General features: G+C 42.2%; 1 protein-coding gene across 1 annotated transcript in view; it reads left to right on the top strand.

The window, feature by feature from the left end:
* Positions 1-20,310, top strand: part of BCAT1 (branched chain amino acid transaminase 1) — a 113,683-nt gene that overhangs the window by 28,516 nt on the left and 64,857 nt on the right. The window lies entirely within an intron of this gene.

Here is a 20,310-nt window from a genome sequence, read left to right on the forward strand (position 1 = left end):
GTAGGCACATGCCTCTACTCTGGAGGCTGAGGCAGAAGGTGTCGCGCCCGCCTCGCCAGCAAGGAAGACACGGCAACTGGAGTTCTTCTGACAGCGCTTTAATGGGGATTGCTTAACTGGTTACATGCGGAAGACGCCGAGGCGTTCTCGGCGGCTGCTTATATAGACAGTAAGTACACGGGGCATAACCTGATTGGTCAACACAGAACAGGAGAGGAGGCAAGGCTTTGCACATGCGCTGAACATCTGTTTGTCAGACGCACAGTAGGGTGTGACCAGGAAGCGGGCGCCATCTTGGAATGGCGTTGCCACCGCGCCCCACAAGAAGGATCGCCTGAGCCCAGGAGTTTGAGGTTGCTGTGAGCTAGGCCGACCCCACAGCACTAACTCTAACCTGGGCAACAGAGTGAGAGAGAGAGACTGTTTCAAAAAAAAAAAAAAAAAAAAAGCAAAGTATCTTGTGAATAGATAAAGGCAGCTTAGTGAGTAATTTCAGTAGATCTGTGACACACAGCCTGAACAAAATGGTCACATTTACAGTCTATTTTTTGTTCTTTTGTGCCTAACACAATTGACTTTATGCAGGTTATCTATTTTCTCTCCCTCCCCCTCCCCCTCTCCCTCTTTCTCTCTATGTAAAATATATCAACACATCTATCAATTTTGAATTTCAATTTATTAAGCAAATATTTATTGAGGCTCTCATGTGTGCCTGACTATGTACTAAGCACTGGAAACCCAAAGAGAATGAAGTCACTGCCCGGAGAGGTGGAGGCTGACACATACTAATACAAGCAGGGCAGTAATCAAGTGTCATAACTGGTCTATTAAATATAAGGCTAAATTAGTGCCTCCAACCTGAAGAATTCATGTGCCTAGGCTAGGAAGGACATAGGAAGACTTTCCCAAGAGATACTGTGTTCCAAAATTGTATGGAATTCTTGAAAATCTGATATGTCTTGGTATATGCAATAAATTGCTTTACTCTGATGCTTTTTTCTAAAGGCTTTTTGCAAATCCTGAAGTGTTATTTCTTCAAGGAAATTTATGGAAAGGATCCTGACAAATACTCTTGAATACAAGTTTCTGATAACTCTGGAGATTATACCATTGGACTAGGTAAAAACTTCCAGAACTCTAACAAATAACTGATGCATTCATGAAGATTGCTAACCCAATATCAAAGTGATCAAGAATTAATTACATGGAGTTGCCCAGGCTAGAGTGCCTGGCATCAGCCTAGCTCACAGTAATCTCAAACTCCTGGGCTCAAGCGATCCTCCTGCCTCAGCCTCCCGAGTAGCTGGGACTACAGGCATGCACCACCATGCCCGGCTAATTTTTTCTATATGTTTTTGGTTGGCCAATTAATTTCTTTCTATTTTTAGTAGAGACAGGGTCTCTTTTTTGCTCAGGCTGGTCTCCAACTCCTGAGCTCAAATGATCCTCCGGCCTTGGCCTCCCAGAGTGCTAGGATTACAGGCATGAGCCATGGCGCCCGGCCCGGATGGCTTATACAATTATACACCAAACCAATATCTGGATTGTGGAACTTCTTGGAGAAGTTTCAGATCAGGGAATTTTGGGGCTCCTGCCCCCTGTCTCTGACCCTTCATTCTCCCCTGAGGCTAGCCATAGAAACTAGAATCCTCCTCCCAAAGGTGGGTCATAGGACCCAGAACTCCTTTTCCCCAAAGGCAGCCATAAAACCTAAAAATATTTCTCTAATCACCCCCAACACACACAACTTTCTGTGTAAAAACTGGCCATAAAGATAATTTACCACAAGGTAAATTATCTGACTTACGTTGTTTGACTGTAGGTCATAAGACCCCCATTCCAGAGAGGGTCCTGCCACATACCCAGAAAGAAGGAATGCCTGCTCAGAAAGGCCACGAAGAATCTAGATAAATTGGCCTTGCTGAGTCTCCCTACTTAGTCTTTTAACATTAGATGATACCCCCCCCTTTTTTTTTTGAGACTTTTCTCACTTTGTTGCCCAGGCCAGAGTGAGTGCCCTGGCGTCAGCCTAGCTCACAGCAACCTCAAACTCCTGGGCTCAAGCAATCCTGCTGCCTCAACCTCCTGAGTAGCTGGGACTACAGGCATGCACCACCATGCCCAGCTAATTTTTTCTATATATATTAGTTGGCCAATTAATTTCTTTCTATTTATAGTAAAGACGGGGTCTCGCTCTTGCTCAGGCTGGTTTCGAACTCCTGACCTCGAGCAGTCCACCCACCTGGGCCTCTCAGAGTGCTAGGATTACAGGCTTGAGCCACTGCGCCCGGCCTAGATCATACCCTTTTTGTTCAATCATATTTCTACACAGCTGCCCATACTTTGTTGAACCTAAGCATAAAAACTGACAATTGTTACTGTATCTTTGGGACTTCATTCATAAGGCTCCCATGTCACTGTAAAACTATGATCAAATGAATTTGCATACCTTTTCTTCTGTTAATCTGCCTTTTGTCAGTGCTTCCCACAGATCTTCAGAGGACAAGGGAGAAGTTTTCCGTTCACCCCAGCAAGGGACTTATCAGAGATAAGTTAGTATTTACATTTTCTTGAACATGTGTCAGGCTCACAGGGAAAACATTTTCATTAACTTTTTCCAAAAGAGTACTGTATCCCAGTATACCTATTTTTCTTTTGGTGCATATATTTTGTTCATTGCGTTCATCAACCAACTACCTTCTCATTTTTCATGTTTATCATGAAACATTTATTTTCACTTACTAGAATTAGTTTATTTTCATGGCTGTATGTTGTAGATTCTACTGTAAATAAGGCACTTAATAATCACAACTTAAATAATAAAACTTAAGTCATCTCTGCCTTGGTTGTGTTTTTTTCTTTTTGCAGTGAATTTCCTCAGAGTAGCTTAACCTGAACTCTTAAAAGCAGAGCATCTACTTAAGTGCTTGTGTAAAACAGAACGTTCTCCAACGCAATCCAGGATATAATATCTGGATTTTTAAAAACTAGGTTCATTTAATTAGGATTCATTCCTCTTTCTCCAAAGTTCTGTGATTCTATTTCTGTAAAATGCAAAATCATAAGCTTAATTGTTTCCAAACATTAAATGAAATTCCTAATCTTTTTATCTAGAATCTAAGGGTGTTTTTTTCCCTGTCCATCTGTCACTCCTTTTTAAGGTACTCTGAGGTGACCTAGAGGCTTGTCATTCTAAGGGTTTCCTCTGTGTAGAGAAGAAACTGGGAAGCACAAAGGAGGATGAGGGGTAGGGAGGGAAGGGAGAGAGAGGGGACTCAGAAAGTGCAGATCCCCTGTAATCCTAGCACTCTGGGAGGCCAAGGCGGGCAGATTGCCCCAGGTAGAAACCAGGTTGAGCAAGAGGGAGAGCCCGTCTCAACTATAAATAGAAAGAAATTAACTGGACGACTAATATATATAGAAAAAATTCCCCGGGCATGGTGGCGCATGCCTGTAGTCCCAGCTACTTGGGAGGCTGAGGCAGCAGGATTGTTTGAGCCCAGGAGTTTGAGGTTGCTGTGAGCGAGGCTGATGCCATGGCACTCACTCTAGCCTGGGCAACAAAGTGAGACCCTGTCTCAAAAAATAAATAATAAAATAAAATAAAATAAAATAAAAAAGAAAATGCAGGTCCCCACAGCCTGAGCTCAGGAGTTTGCACTTGGTCTTCAAGCACAGTGAGGTTCTCAAGTGGAGTGAACACCCCCCAGGATATGCAACAGAGTCCACTGGGGTACCAGAAGAATTTATTGTATTTATTTTTTCTCTAAAATATGGAGGAGGAGAATTAAATTGCACTTATATTTAACGCACATGGATTGACATGTGGTCAGTCTGTGTCACACTGCCACGTTGTCACAAACTTGACCAGCAGCGTCCTGAAGGGAGACATCACCATTGTCCCCAGGGGTTGCCTGTGTAGCCCCGGGCATTTGTTCCCTTCCAGCAGGTTGTGATTTGTGGTGGTTTATGTGGTCCTGGCTAAGGAGATTTGCAGATTATGTCATCTGGTTTAATTGCTAATCCTTGCAAGAGGGACAACTGGCTTTAAAAGATTTCTGAAAAACAAAAGAAACGCAAATAAAAATTTAGGAGGATAAAACCAGAATAAAGAAAATATTAGTAATCTAAAAAACATGGAAACTTTCATGTTTGTCATGACAGAGCTAATATTTTTCCAATTCTTATTATAAATTCTCCATTTAACCATGTTATGAGATTAAAAACAACAAGGATTTAATCAGAACTGACAAGCAGTAGGCCACAACATTTTGATACCATCAAGAAGACTGTTTAAAAGAGGGATTTTATATCCACTATTATGAATGATTACTTGGCCCTTGTGTATATTGGGCCCTTTGGTCAAGGGTGGTATAAGAAAACAAGTATAATTAGGAAGATATTTAAAATTGCTAATTATTTCTTATTTTTCTCATCTTTTAAAATTCCTGATTGTGTGCATGATTTATTATGTGTTAGGTTATTTTCATAAATAACTAAGTTAGCATGTATTAGGCCTGCTTGCTGTTTTGGTTAACATTGCTATATAACCAACCACCTCCAAACTTTGTGGCTTAAAACAATTTATTTCTCTCTCTCGTGGTTTCTAGATTGCCTGGGCTCAGCTGGATCCTTTTTGGGTGGGATATCTCATGTGGTTTCAATCAGTTGCCTGGGTTGCAGTCATGTGAAGGCCCAACTGGGTTAGTTAGATGCTTAAGATGGCCCACTTACGTGGCTGGTAGTCAATGCTGGGTGTTGGTTGGTCAGTCATTATCTGGGACTGTTGACTAGTGAGCTTGCACATGACCTCTCCATGTGACTTGGGCTTCTTACAGCTTGATGATTGGTTCCAAGTGGGGGAGTCCCAAGAGCCTTCCAAGAGGAAGTAAGCAGAAGCTGCCTGGCCACTTAAAATGTGCACCGAGAATTAGAACAACGTGGCTTCTGTACTTCTCCATATTCTATTAGTCAAAGCAGTCACAGGGCCCACCTGGATTCAAGGGGGTGGGGAAAATAAGCTTCACCTAGTGATGGAGTAGAGTAGATGAGCACATGCAATAGATGATAGTGTTGTGGCCATCTTTGGAAAGTGCAATCTACCACATATGCTCATATGCGCAAAGTCTCACTTTGCAGTGGCATCATTACAGCTCGCTACAACCTCAAACTCCTGGGCTCAAGCCATCCTTTTGCCTTAGCCTCCAAAGTAGCTGGGACTACAGGCACACACTGCCATGCCCGACTAATTTTTTAATTTTTTGTAGAGATGTGGGGGGGGGGTCTCATATGTTGCTCAGGATCCCAAAGTGGTAAGACTACAGGCATGAGCCACCACACCTGGCCTCAACATGTTTTGGCTGGTCTGTGTGCAGTGGTATTTACAACTAATTGATCACAACCAGTTACAGATTCCTTTGTTCCTTCTCTACTCCCACTGCTTCGCTTGAGTAACCTAAAAAAAATAAAAAATAGATAAGTAGAAAAGAACAGAGCTAAGCACATTTTCTCACATTCTGTTAAACCAGTCTCCCATTCCTGGGAATGGGTCAGACCAATAGAATGGTTTCACTTCATTTATCTGATGGATAACTTTTATCTTTTAAGGGGTGTAGATCAGTCTCTACTTGCCCTGAGTGTTTTACATAGAACCCTGAGTGCTTTACATAGAAACACCATTTTTTTTGCCAATAATCGAGCAAGCTCCTCCCTGTTGGGCTGTCAGGGCATCCAGGGGGCAGTGGTTTTCAAATACAACAGAGGTTAGGCTGTTGACTTCTGTCTGAAGTGCTCTCAGTGCTTGCATAGTGAGATTGATGAACTGTTCTTCTATCATGGAGAGATTCAAAACTGCCTTTTCAATTTCATAAGCTCCAAATGCCAGGAAAAGAGTCCTGAGCACCTAAAAGAACTTAGAATTGTGATATACAAGTGGGTTTTTAAAAATAATATTGTGTCTAGTACATTTGTGTGGTACCATTTTATGAACAAAAGAGCCCAAGTTTGTCATTTAAAGTGGAGTACCTGGTAGCAGAGGTTATCAGATAACCAAGTCCACAGCATCCTGACCATCTAGGTGGGAACCACCTGTGTGCTTTATTACTACACAAGATAAACAGACCAGTGTTATTTACAGATAGGGCCAGGTTGGAGTGTATGAGCTTCCCAGGAATGGAAGGTTTAGAGGTGTCAGTGGCATGGGGTGACCAAACACTATTTCAAAAGGGATTAATCCATATCTCCAATACTTGGAGTAGTCTGGATTTTTGTAACAGCCAAAGGTAATGCTTCTGGCCATTTAAATCCAGTGTCTTGACAGACTTTTCCCAAAGTCCTTTCCATGTCGAGATTTTTATATTTCACTTGCCTTGAAGATTGGGGATTATATGGGATATAAAATTTTAATAAGTAACCCAGAGCCTTTGCAAGCAAGTGCTTTATTTCTGCTATAAAATGACTCCCTCGATCTGATTCAATCCATAAAGGAATACCCAAATGAGATATAATCTCAGTTACTAATTTCTTTACCATTGTTGTAACCTCAACCTATGTAGTTGGATAGCATTTGTCCCACCACTGGAGTTTGCTGTGTCTTTTCTTTCTCATTGTCATTTCCACGTGTCCCTGCCAGTCTGTGGGAACAGAACAATTTGCAAAATATTTGATATAAACAGGACTTTGGTCCAGTTCTGGCAGTTATAGGGCTTAGTTTTGTCACCTAATTCGGCCCAGACTTTTGGTCTATCCATATGTAATCTTTACTGTCTGGCAGCTTAACAAGGGGATCCAGTGAGCTACCCCAAGTTGCACCGGCCTGGCTTGTGAGCCATACGTAACACCTGGTGATTTTACAAGCGTTGACATCATAAGAGTTACTGTCAGCATCATTGAAGAGGTGCAAAAATGACATCTGTGGAATCAAAGCATAGGGTTTGGTCACAATATGGCCCTTGTTTGTCACAGAAAAGATAAAAATTTTATGTCCAGTGACTTTACCTGAGCAAAAGACAGTTCTTGAGCTTCCAGAGGTGTTTTTGCATCCAGTTGACTCACCAGCAAGAGATGCAGCGTGATGTTTTTTCTGTGGTTACAGACGCCTCACCACAGCCATCTTCTGGACTGCTTCCACCGGGCACGCACATTGGCAGCAACAAAAATGAGTTCAGGTTCCTTTGCGTGATCTAGATGTTGGCATAACCAGCAATTAGATTGATGAGTTAATCTGGCTGGAGTTTGAAAGACCGAGGCAAAGGCATGCTGGGTCTGTGCCTGACCTGCTGGAAAAGCAGTAAGGGTTAGTAAGAGCAAGGCACAGTTTGGAAGAAGAGTCACAGTGGAAGATTAAAAGGGTAAATGGGATAGGCTGAGGCGGTCTCAGCTTCCCATGTGCAGTCCTTGAAGGGTGAGGCTTAAAAGAAGTGCTTACAAAGGATCCTGTTGGGGTGGAGGTTAAAAGAAAAAAGGAGTTTTTCTATGGAAAATGGGTTCTCTTGATCCATGATCTTGGGGGAAAAGCTATCTTCTTTGTGAAAATGTCTGTTTCAGGGCCCTGGAAACTGGCCTTGGAAATCCTTATTTTCAGGTCACCTATAGGGGTCGTCCTCCCCAATTGTCTCCGTGTAGTTTGGCATGGCTCATGTGAATCCAGGAGGATTTTTATTTTATTTAGATGGCAGTATAGGTGCTTAACAGTACTTTAAGGGCCTTAACAGTGAGGTGATAGCATGAGTCTTCTTCTAAGAAAATTTCAGACTGGGCGCAGTGGCTCATGCCTGTAATCCTAGCACTCTGGGAGGCCGAGGTGGGAGGATTGCTCGAGGTCAGGAGTTCGAAACTAGCCTGAGCAAGAGTGAGACCCTGTCTCTACTAAAAACAGAAAGAAATTATCTGGACAACTAAAAATATAAACAAAATTAGCCAGGCATGGTGGCACATGGCTGCAATCCCAGCTACTCAGGAGGCTGAGGCAGAAGGATTGCTTGAGCCCAGGAGTTTGAGGTTGCTGTGAGCTAGGCTGACGCCACTGCACTCTAGCCCTAGCCCGGGCAACAGAGTGAGACTCTGTCTCAAAAAAAAAAAAAAAAAAATTTCTATGTACACAGAATCTCTTGGTCAAAAAGAATAGCAAGGCTTGTCCATTGGTGGAGGCCATGCTCCTTTCACCTGTTGATGATATGCTCCAGGCATATTATTTAGTGTCTTTATGTAGCTAGTCATGGTATCGAATTATTCACTTAAATCCCCATAGTGTTCAGCCAGCCTGGGAATGGAAGGTTTAGCGGTGCCAGTGGGCATAGGGTGACCTAACGCTATTTCAAAAGGGATTAATCCATATCTCCTACTTGGAGTATTCTGGATTTTTATAGGAGCCAAAGGTAATGCTTCTGGCCATTTAAATCTAGTGCCTTGACCGGCTTTTCTCAAAGTCCTTTCCATGTCTGGGTTTTTATGTTCCACTCGCCTTGAAGATTGGGGATTATATGGGGTATAAAATTTTAATAAGTATCCCAGAGCCTTTGCAAGCAAGTGCTTTATTTCTGCTATAAAATGAGTCCCTTGATCTGATTCAATCTATAAAGGAATACCCAAGTGAGATATAGTCTCAGTTACTAACTTCTTTACCATCGTTGTAGCCTCAGCCTACATAGTTGGATAGCATTTTGTCCATCCACTAAACATGCAAGTGATAATTAAATAGTGAGAAAAGCCTAATGTTGGAGGTTAATTTATAAAATCAATTTGGAGTGCTGTAAAGGAGGGGTAGCCTGGGTCTCTAGGGGCTTCCTGGAGAGTGTTGGTTTTCTCCAGAGATTTGGTGAGATTTACAAATAGCGTACTGGGAAATAATTTGGTAAGAGATTTTGTAGATCCCAGGGCAGTACCAACTATATATATATATATAATATATATATATATATTTTTTTTCCTTAATTATCCCCCTTTCCCATATATGTCCCATCTGATGGGAGATAAGTGCAAATCAAAAACTTAAAAGAAAAGGGGCCACAGGGAGTGGCCATTTGGGCAAATATGTAGTCTGTCTGATAATTGTTTAGCACACTTTTGGGTCCACTTATCTTTTTCAGATTATGGAGCGTTAACCTGATGATCAATAATATCAGACAGGGATAAGGCGGGGTAATAAATTTAGTGGAAAAAGGACAGGGAGGGTGGTTTTTGGCTGCATGTCTAGCAGCTCTGTGTATTCTGTCGTTTCCTAGGGATACAGTATCTGTCCTTAGTGTGGGCTGGGCAATGAGCAATAGCAATCTTAGAAGGAAGATGAATAGCTTGTAATCAGGCAGCAATTATAGGCCCATTGGTGACAGGAGTGTCAGCAGGAGTTAAGAAAGCATGAGATTTCTAAATCGTACCAACTGCATGGTAGACTCCAAAGGCATATTTGGAGTCTGTGTAAACAGTGGCAGCTTTTCCTTTTGTCAATGTGCAAGCTCTAGTGAAGGCTATGAAAAAATTGACTCAAGACATTTTGAGTGCCCTGAGATATTTCATGTCCTAAGTAACAGCTGTCTTCCCACTGGAGTTTAGACCTAGAGGCTTTATGGCCTCTGTCAGCTAGTCTTTAAAAAAATGAGAGTCTAAGAAAGCACCCTGTTTACAGAGCAAAAGATCAACATACTGAACAAGTATGGATCTTTGAGTAAGTAAGGATTATAGAGTTAAATCAGCTTTGAGAATTTCAGAGAATATTGAAGGAGACTCATAGTATCCTTGACATATTCAGGTCCATGCTAATTGTCTCCCTCTGGGTGGATGTAAAGAGAAATTGTGAATCAGGGTGCAAAATAATCAAAAAGAAAGTGGAACAGAGACCAATTACTATATTATTGAAGTCACAAGACCTGAAAAGCATTTGATTTAGTTTCTATCTTCTTCTTCTTTTCTTTTTAAGACAGAGTCTCACTCTGTTGCCCAGGCTAGAGTTCCTGGCATCAGCCTAGCTCACAGCAACCTCAAACTCCTGGGCTCAAGTGAGCCTCCTGCATCAGCCTCCCGAGTAGCTGGGACTACAGGCATGCGCCACCATGCCCAGCTAATTTTTCTATATATTTTTAGTTGACCAATTAATTTCATTTCATTTTTAGCAGAGTCGGGGTCTCACTCTTGCTCAGGCTGGTTTCAAACTCCTGACCTTGAGTGATCCTCTCGCCTCAGCTTCCCCGTGCTAGGATTACAGGCGTGAGCCACTGGGCCCGGCCCAAGGTCATAACTTAATGAAGGAAACAAGAGGTGTCTCCAAAGAGGTAAACAGTTTTTACAAGATCCAGAAAAGCCACAAGAAGAGCTCAAAGAATGGAAAGTCTCAATAGCCATAAATGAAATGTAACCTACATTTTTTTTGTCCAGTTTTTCAGCTGACCCTTTGTACAAAAATGTCTAAAAGCCCTGTGTTGCCTCCACACAACACGGGAAATCAAAAGCTGCGCATAGAAGGGCAATAGATGGTAAAAGTCATACAAATATCAGACCAGAAAAGTCATTCCCAGTCCGGGAATCAAACGTAGGTACAGAGGAGAAAGCACAGCACTCTTACAGTAGGCTACAAAGTGAACTGGGTTTTACTGTTGTTTCTTCTGGGGCAGTAGGCAGTGATTTTTTTTTTTCTTTCAGGTCAGATTTTGCTCTTTAATTTTGTCAAGAGAATTTTTAAAGCTAGCCACATTATGTGCCTTTCTTTTCATCTAATTTCTGTATTAATACAAATAAGGTGATTGCTTAGAATTAAGAGATCTGTAAAATTTATTTATTTATTTTTTTAAAAATTTAGAAATCTTTTAATTTAAATGATCCATCTTTTGGCCATTAATAACTAGAATTCTCAATGGTATATTTATTCCAAAAGCGACTCAATCCTATAAGCCTCTTCATGGAAAGCCCAGAGAGTGACTGTCCAGGTTTAGAGTGTTCCTGGAGAGGGTGTAGAGGAGGCAGTTCCCATGATTCCCAAAAATTCACTCTCAGAAAAAAGACGAAGAGGATCTTTTAAGAAAAAGACTCCCCTGGAGCTTCACATGTTTGGTACAAAGAGCGTGCTGCTTAGAACCTACTTGTCTCAGACTCCCACTCTTTTTCAGACTGGCTTCCTGGTGTGTTCCTGAGAAAATCACCCCCCAGGTGGTGGAGACTGAGGAGAAAATTCCCACTCAGCCACAAGACAAGCTCAGGAACATGAAACAGGACAAGAGGGGACCTCATGTTTTTTTTTTTTCCAGAGACCTTCAACAAAGTTTGTCTTGAATAGGCTCCAGTCTAGTCAGAACTGTAACGTGCTAGCCTACAGGACCGGCTCGAACAGTGGGCTCTTAGGGGTTCTAGGCCTGCGCTCTGCCCTATGGCAATCCTCTTTACGACAGAATGACACAGAAAGACAATGACAAAAAAAGCAACAACAACAAAAAGCTGTTTCTGAGAGGAGAAGGATCAGACGATATGAATATTCATACCATAAAGTACTAAAAAATACGCCAGAGTCACTATACCAAGACTAGTCACTTTCTCTCATTAATCTTTTCTTTTTTTTTGTGAGACAGAGTCTCACTCTGCTGCCCAGGTTAAAAGTGCTGTGGCATCATCATAGCTCACAGCAACCTCAAACTCCTGGGCTCAAGCAATCCTCCTGCCTCAACCTCCCAGGTAGCTGGGACTATTGGGACTCACTACCACACCCGGCTAATTTTTTTTATTTTAGTCACCCAGCTGATCTTTCTTTTTTAGTAGAGATGGGGGTGGTGGGGGTGAGGAGGGTGTTGGGTCTCACTTTTGCTCAGGCTGGTCTTGAACTCCTGACCTCAAGTGATCCTCCCACCTTGGCCTCCCAGAGTGCTAGGGATTACACGTGTAAGCCAATGCGCCCGGCCTCTCTCATTAATCTTGAATTTTGAAAGGCAAAAGAGACAATGATCTTTGCCGTCTGCTCAACTGGAGCCCACAGAGGAACAGGAGAACTGGGAACCTGGCTGGTAAGATAAGGTATCTTACTGTGTCACCAGCTGGTCGGAGTCCAGATTGTCCTCACTGTGGCTTTCAGAAGAGCAGAGCAGCTTTGAAGATCTCGCTGCCTATGCCAAACTGTGGGGCTGAGAGGGAACTTCCCCTTCACCCCAGAAGGTTCACTGAAAGATCAACTCACAATAAAGTGGATTAATAAGAGAAAGAGATTTATTTATTTATTTATTTAGAGACAGAGTCTCGCTTTGTTGCCCAGGCTAGAGTGAGTGCCATGGCATCAGCCTAGCTCACAGCAACCTCAATCTCCTGGGCTCAAACAATCCTGCTGCCTCAGCCTCCCGAGTAGCTGGGACTATAGGCATGCGCCACCATGCCCGGCTAATTTTTTCTATATATATTAGTTGGCCAATTAGTTTCTTTCTATTTATAGTAGAGACGGTGGTCTCACTCTTGCTCAGGCTGGTTTCGAACTCCTGACCTCGAGCAATCCGCCCGCCTCGGCCTGCCAGAGTGCTAGGATTACAGGCGTGAGCCACCGCGCCCGGCCCGAGAAAGAGATTTATTTACAGTGTGCACGGGGAGTATCACAGAGTGATCACCCAATATCCCAAGGGGCCTAGAAGTTTATATACCCTCATTTTTGAGTGGCCAGTGTAATGAGGAATATAGGTCAGTCTGTTTAGGGGCAATAAATAGTTACTAAAGGGCCGGGCATGGTGGCTCACGTCTGTAATCCTAGTACTCTGGGAGGCCGAGGCGGGTGGATCGCTCAAGGTCCAGGAGTTCGAAACCAGCCCGAGCAAGAGCGAGACCTTGTCTCTACTAAAAATAGAAACAAATTAATCGGCCAACTAAAAATATATACAAAAAATTAGCCAGGCACGGTGGCAAGTGCTTGTAGTCCTGGCTACTCGGGAGGCTGAGGCAGGAGGATTGGTTGAGCCCAGAAGTTTGAGGTTGCTGTGAGCTAGGCTGACACCACAGCACTCTAGCCCAGGCAACAGAGTGAGACTCTATCTCGAAATAAATAAATAAATAATTGGTTACTAGGGAGGGTGAATAGATATTTGGAAGAATGAATGAATGGATGGAGAAAAACAGATTGACTTTGCAAATTAAATTAATCAGAGAGAGGTATTAGATTTAAAATGATTTGGGCCAGGTCTGGTTGATTTTTGATCTTCTTTCCTATAATAAGATAACAGGGAAGGGTAGGGGAGTGGATTGTTTTTGATAGGTCTGGTTCTTTTATGAAAAAGAGGGAAAACCCCTTTGAAGGCCCGTTGATCTCTAAGGGCCTTTAATTCAAAATACTCTTTATACCAAGGAGTCATTTTTTGGGGTGAAATTCCCAGAGCTCCTTCACTTACTCTGAGTTTAAATGTGAGACTCATAAGAGGTCAGTAATTTGCCAAAGGTCATAGGGCTGGTAAGTAATAGAGCCAGGATACTGTCCCATAAACAAGTAACCTCAATGCCCAAGCCTGTGCTAAGACTGTAGCCACATGGGGCTATTTACATTGAAATATAAATTAAAATTAAATAAGATTAAAATTTCAGTTTCTCAGTCATACTAACCACATTTCAGGAGCTGAATAACCACATGTGGCTTAGTGGCTACTAGTGTGCTCTCAGACTATTTCCATCAACACAGAAAGTTCTATTGGAAAGCACTGGTCTAAGCTCTTTAACAGTCATAACTCATTTAAAGTCCTTTTTATGGTTAGTTAAGGGAAGAGAAGGAATAGTGGAAGGCAGAGGATAGAAGAAAAGGAAGGAGAAAGATTTAGGTGAAAAACAGTAGTTCTTTGGAGAAAGAAGACTGTATTCTATCTAGGAATAGAGCAGGCTCCGAGAACATTTTGGTCTATTATATTGTAAATCTGGCAATTAAAATTTTAAAGTATATGTAATACAAACTTTTTCCAAAATCGAAGAGCTGCAACTCAACAGATACCTTAAATCAATTGCGTGCCTGGCATTGGGTGAGGCAGGATGGCTCGGTGAACAAAATAGACACAATTTTCCCATCATAACAATTAGAAGAGCATTAATCAAATAATGAGAATAAAGTGTAGTAGTTATTTTGAAATGGCAAGCACTCTATAGAAATAAACTGCAGAGGGACCCACTGTGGCCTAGATTGGATTTAGAGATGTTTTGCCGAGAAAGTGGCTTATTAACTGCTCCGGGAAGGAGACGAGAGCCAGGCAGTGGCAGGAGAGGGTCTCAGGGATCTGGCTAGCTAGCCTCGAGACAGCCTGATGTCCAGCAGGACTGAAATGAGTTAAGTGCGTGGCCAGAGAGGGAGGGGGTAGCAACAGGTGAGCTGGAGAATCAGGAGCAGGAGCCAGGTTTGAAATGGGTTGGGAGCTTGCTCAAAACGTTTTGTCAAAAGGGCAATGTCAAGCGTTGGAGATTTCTCAACCAAGAAGGGATGTGTTCAGATTTGCATTTTGAGATGATTTCTCTGGTCGCCATGCGAAGAATGGCTTAAAGGGAAACAAGGCAGGAGTCAGAGAAGCTACTTGATACCAGGATGTACCACGGTAATGTGGTTGGAGAGATGGCAACTGTCATTGCATTTAGAGCTAGAACATATAGATCATTTGGTGACCATTTGGATGTGTTTGAGGGAAACCCTTATGTTTCTAGCTAAAGTAGGTGTCAGCAACTTACAGTCCACAGGCCAAATCCACTCTGTCCCATTTTTATAAATACCGTTTCATGGGAACAAACACAGCCATGCCCATCCTTTTACCTAGTGTCTATGACTGCTCTTGTGATACAGTGGCAGATTTGAGTAGTTGCAGCAGAGATCATATGTCCCACAAAGCTTAAAATATTTACTATCTAGCCTTTTACAGAAAATATTTACTAACTAGGATAGATGGATGATGACATCCATTTATCCCTACATTTATTAAGGGATTAAGACATATCAGGGGAGGGGGGCAGGGGACCGGTATATACATACATGAGTGAGACGTGCACCATCTGGGGGATGGTCATGCTGGAAACTCAGACTTGTGGGGGGAAGGGGGAAAAGGGCATTTATTGAAACCTTAAAATCTGTGCCCCCATAATATGCCGAAATAAAAAAAAAGACGTATCAGGTGTGGTTCTAATATACATATGGTTATGTATGTTATGATCATCTATCCCAATCAGCAAAATGAAGTTGTTGCTGTTGTCTCGTTTTACAGATGAGAGAACTGAGGTAGGTACAGCAATTCTCATTCACACCCATATCTTCAGTTACCCTTGTCGGGGCCAAAGGAAAACTTACCCTTCACCTTCTGAAGGTTCAGTGAAAATCACTGACAAGAAGCAGATTAATAGGAGAAGAGGCATACAGATTTATCTGATCATAATGGTTTTATGTGACAGGGAGCCTTTAAAATAAAGACCCAAAGATGTAAGAGAAATTGTCTATTTTTATACTTAGGTTGAACAAAGTATAGTCAGCTGTGTAAAAATATAATTAGACAAAAAGGGTAGGATCTAATGTTAGTAGACTGAGTGGGAAAGCCCAAGAAATCTTGTCTACCTAGATTCTTTTTGGCCTCTCTAAACATATATTACTTCCTTCTGAGTATGGGCTAGGACCCTCTCTAGACTGAGGGTCTTACAGTCAAACAAAGTAGATAATTTCTTTATGGCCAGTGTTTTACACCAAAGGTAGAGGGAAAGTTAGGGTAATATTTTTAGGTTTGATGAATGGCTTTGAGAAAAAGGGGTTCTGTTTTCTATGACCCACCTTGGGAAAGAGGGATTCCAGTTTCTATGGCTACCTTTGGGGGACAATGAGACTGAAAGACAAGAGGACAGGAAAAGGTCAGAGAAATACTTTTGTTTCTAAGGCTGCTTCAGAGGCCTTCAATTTGGGGTATTGTTTTCTGCGTCCCAACACCACCTGTATGTCAGCGATTCATCAGGTGTCTACTTCTGATCCAGACCTCTCCTCTGAGCTTCAGAGGATCTTAGAGACACCTCAAAACTCATATGCTTCAAACTAGACTTCTGCTCGTCCCCTCGAACCACACCGTTTTTCAGTGTTCCATTTCTCTTAGTTGTTAATTCAAGAAAATGACAAAGTTCATACATTTGGGAAGGAGAGCTTCATTTTCTCATAAAGGGTTGCTGCCTATAGGTGGCCGTTGAGGCAGGCTAGAAAGCAGAGCCCTGGCCAGAAGCCACATGCTTCCACCCAGGGGGGACAACAGGAATAGGAATTTATGCTGAGGGAGGTGGCCAAATATACAAATTTAACAAGCTATAGGAGGAGTCGTGAATATTTATGGAAGGAGAAACATGTGCATGCTCAATTGAGCTTTATGCCCCTTTATGGGGTCCATGTTCAAAAAATGGCAGCCCTCTGATGTCAGAAAGGTGAAGCCAGGACAGAAAACCCCCCTCTGCACATGTTCCATAGACTGGCTGAAACCACTTCATGGTTGATGGTCTTTTGTTAAGAAAGAATGCTGGTTAGTTGTAGCCCTGAAACTGCAGATAAGGAGGAATAGATAGATCACAAGATTGGTTTCTGTTTAGCTCTCAAGGAAAAAAGCCTGATGGCAGTTAGCAAGGGGGGGAAAGGGGGGTATAATAAGTTGTATCTGACGTGTCATCCTGTCATGGCTGGGAACTCAGCTTTAAGGTTTCTCAGGGGTCCCCTTGACTGAGAGGGGTTCTATTTAGTCATGCGGGGGGTGACTTAGGATTTTACTTTACCATGTTTCCCCGAAAATAAGACCTACCCATAAAATAAGCCCTAGCAGGATTTCTAAGCATTTGAGCACTATAAGCCCTACCCTGAAAATAAGACCTAGTGATAGGCGTGGCTACGCATAGTGTCTGCAAGACCCATGCATTGGGTTGCAGAGCGGTAAAGAAGATGAGCAGCCCTTCTCATCTGCCCCATGACAGCTCTGTTGCTCGACATGAGAGATTGGGGCCAATGGTTCTAAAGGAAATAGAGTCGCAAGAAATTCAGGATGGAATTCAGGGTTTGGAGAGTTATGATGATGTTCCAGAAGAAGACGACTTAACTATATTTGAATAAATGTAGATTGTTGTATCATACTTAAAAAAAAAATAACACATCCCCTGAAAATAAGCCCTTGGGTGTCTTCTTGAGGAAAAATACATACAAGACCCTGTCTTATTTTCGGGGGAAACATGGTAGTTCACATAGTATCACCAACTAGATAAGCAAGTCAGAAAATCCAAGGAGCCCTCCTTGGTATTCTTCTCATCCTGTCCCTCCTCATGCCCATTCTATCTAAAGATTGCTGACCTCTGGCTTTTTAACATCTCTTTCACCAACCACCAGCCGAGTTTAATCTCATAGGATCATCTCATATGTGATTCAGTCATTGCTTCTGCAAAACTCCATTCCTAGCTGCGTGTGGTGGCTGGAGCCTATAGTCCTAGATACTCTGGAGGCTGAGGCAGGAGGGTCACCTGAGCCGAGGAGTTCAAGACTGCAGTGAGCTATGAACATGCCTGTGAATAGCACTGCATTCTAGCGGGGGCTGCATAGAGACCCCACCAAAAAAAAAAAAAAAAAAAAGTCCATTCCTTTCTAGTGGCCAGCCCCTCCTTCAGTCTCCAAACTGCAGCCAGTGCCCTTCAATCCTGTCCCTACTCCCCATTCCTCACCTCATCCTTAACCTTTCCATGGTTTTTCTTGCCCCTAGGTTGAACTAAATTAAAAACTGTTAAAGACAGAGCTTCTTAATGTGACAAGTAAGTACAGTGACTAATATGTCTGGTTTATTCCAGTTGTTGCTTATTAATAATACTTCCTGAATGAAGAAATTATATTTTCCCACTGCAGGGGAAAAAAATTATACTTCAGTGGGAAACAATTCATTGTTTAGAGCAAACCTTTAAGGTTATCTGATTCTCATTCCTTTGACCTTTTCCTTGTCTTACATGGCTTCATTGCATTTGAGTTATTTTACAGATAACTGATAGAAATGCAAAATAATTCTTGGATGTAGATATGCAACTGAATTCTGAAGGTCAGGGTTCACTCAATTAACCTCTCTCCCTCACTGTAGAAGCCAGTATCATTTGCATATTCGTTTCAATATTTCTGACTTATAAACGTGCCTATTCTTTGAACCGATTTAGACATGTGTCTGATAACTTCATTAAATAAGTTAAATAAACTCTATAATTTAGTTCATACCTTTATGACAATCAGGCTTTTACATCCTATTCCCTCCCCTTCTGCTACTCCAGCCCCTCTGGTTCACTTTGGGTCCTTTCTAAGTAAGCACCATGCTCCTTCCCTTCTCAGAGATGTTCTTTTGACCTGGAACTTTCATCTCAGGTGCTCTTCATCCCTTCTTCCTTTAGTAAATTTCTTTTATTTTAATCCTCCAGATCTCTGCTCAAGGATCGCTTGCTGGAAAGCCTTTCCAAGCTTTTCTAAGTAGGCTGCCATCTATTATTAGAGGCTCTTAGAGCACACGCAGCACTTGTTACAATTTTACATTTTGTTGGGGGGATTAGTTAACACTCTTTGTAAAACAATTGGCACTATTCTATGTGGACCCTGGGGGTAATGCATGATTTAACCGGATGGCAGTATGCTCCAAACATCCCCAGCTTCTAGCCCAGGGCTTGGCACGTGGTAGTGTTGGGAAGGGAAAACTTCCTCTTTGCCCTGTGAACGTTCACTGAAAAATCAACTCCTAATAAAGGAGATTAATAAGAGAAAAGATACATAAGTTTTATTGTTACTGTGCACCCAGGGAGAATGACAGAGTGATTGCCCATTATTCCAATGAGACCCAAATACTTATATATCTTCATGGGGGGGGGGGTGTAGCTGGGGAATATTGGTAATTCTGTCCAGAGCCAATCAATGGTTACTAGTAGGATGGTAATAGATACTTGAAGAATGAATGATGGTGGGGGGAACAGCTTGACTTATAAATGATTTTCCTAGGAAATTAAATTAACCTGACAGGCATTGTTTTGAAAATGGGTTGGGTCAGGTCTCCTGGCATTCTAGATCTTCTTTCCTGCAATCGATAATACAGAGGGAAAGTATCTAGTCTTTATGGAGATAGAGGGAAAGCCCCTTCCTTCTGATGCCTATTGATCTTCAAGGGCCTTTCATTCAAAATGTTCTCTATACCAGGGAGTCATATTTTGGGGTGAAATTTCCTGCACCCCTACACAATTTATATTTTAGACAGATATTTGATTGCAAATACCTCCTGTTCAGGAGAGAGGTGGACTGAAAATATATATGAGGGAGTCATCAGCATAGAGGTACAGCCAAGAAAATGCACCAGAAGCAAAACCATTGGGTTGAACAAAATGAAGGCTATTAGGGACCTGGTGTGGGTGGAATACTTGGACTGAAGTCAAATGATAGTCACCTGAAGGGGAGGAAGTAAAGCAGTTAATACAGATGTCACTGTCACTAAATTTTGCACTCAAGGTGAGGGAAAGGATAGGTGGCACCATGGTTCATTCTTTAATAACACCGTTGTATTACATATGCTTTTTTGACTTAGCTGAAAAGCAAGGATTTACAAGTAGCATTTAAAATAGCAAGAAAATTGGGATTGTGTAGTGTGTATCTTTAAAACAACAGGCCTTGACGGAATGTCTGGTGTAAACGTTTCAACCAGCCTTTTGAATGCAAGTAATTGTTTATAACTCTTCCTAAGGCTTTCTTATTCTTAAGCCTTGATGCTAGGTGGCAAACTGGAGCCCTAGGGTTTACCTAGCCTATACTAAAAAAAAAAAAAAAAAAAAAAAAATTAAAAATTTGACTTAACATTTCTTTAACAAGGGACTCACGGTTTCCAGGAACACGTACTACTTTATGGTGGCACATGACCTGCCAGGGCTCTGTGGTCTTCGGAGCTTGGGACCCCACCCCAGGATAAGAGGCTTTTGTATGCTTGGTATAATGGGAGGGAGAAGTGAAGGTTGTTTTCTGACTTGTTAAGATTAGAGCTACAGTATATCGTCTGCATGGCTGTATGAAATCAATTCTAAAACGAGATCGGATTTAACCGCTTTCACCCAGAATAACAGCCCTCCCCCTACTTAACAGGATCAAGTCAGCCCCAGTCACCACTTCCTATTAATTTAAAAACCAGGGAGGCTCATAATTTAGGCTGACGTAGCCCAGGGAGAACACAGCACAGGAGACAATAGCTATTCCAATCTTTCTTTTCCATTTTTAGATCCAGCGGTATTTCCAACGCCACTTTCCCAGCCCTCCTTCATAAACATTGCTATGACGAGCCTCCATCAGAAAACCGTCCAAACTGTAGGATTGGGAGCTCTCGGTGGTCAGTTTTG

The sequence above is a fragment of the Microcebus murinus genome, chromosome 10 (assembly GCF_040939455.1).
Source record: "Microcebus murinus isolate Inina chromosome 10, M.murinus_Inina_mat1.0, whole genome shotgun sequence".
NCBI lineage: Eukaryota > Metazoa > Chordata > Mammalia > Primates > Cheirogaleidae > Microcebus > Microcebus murinus.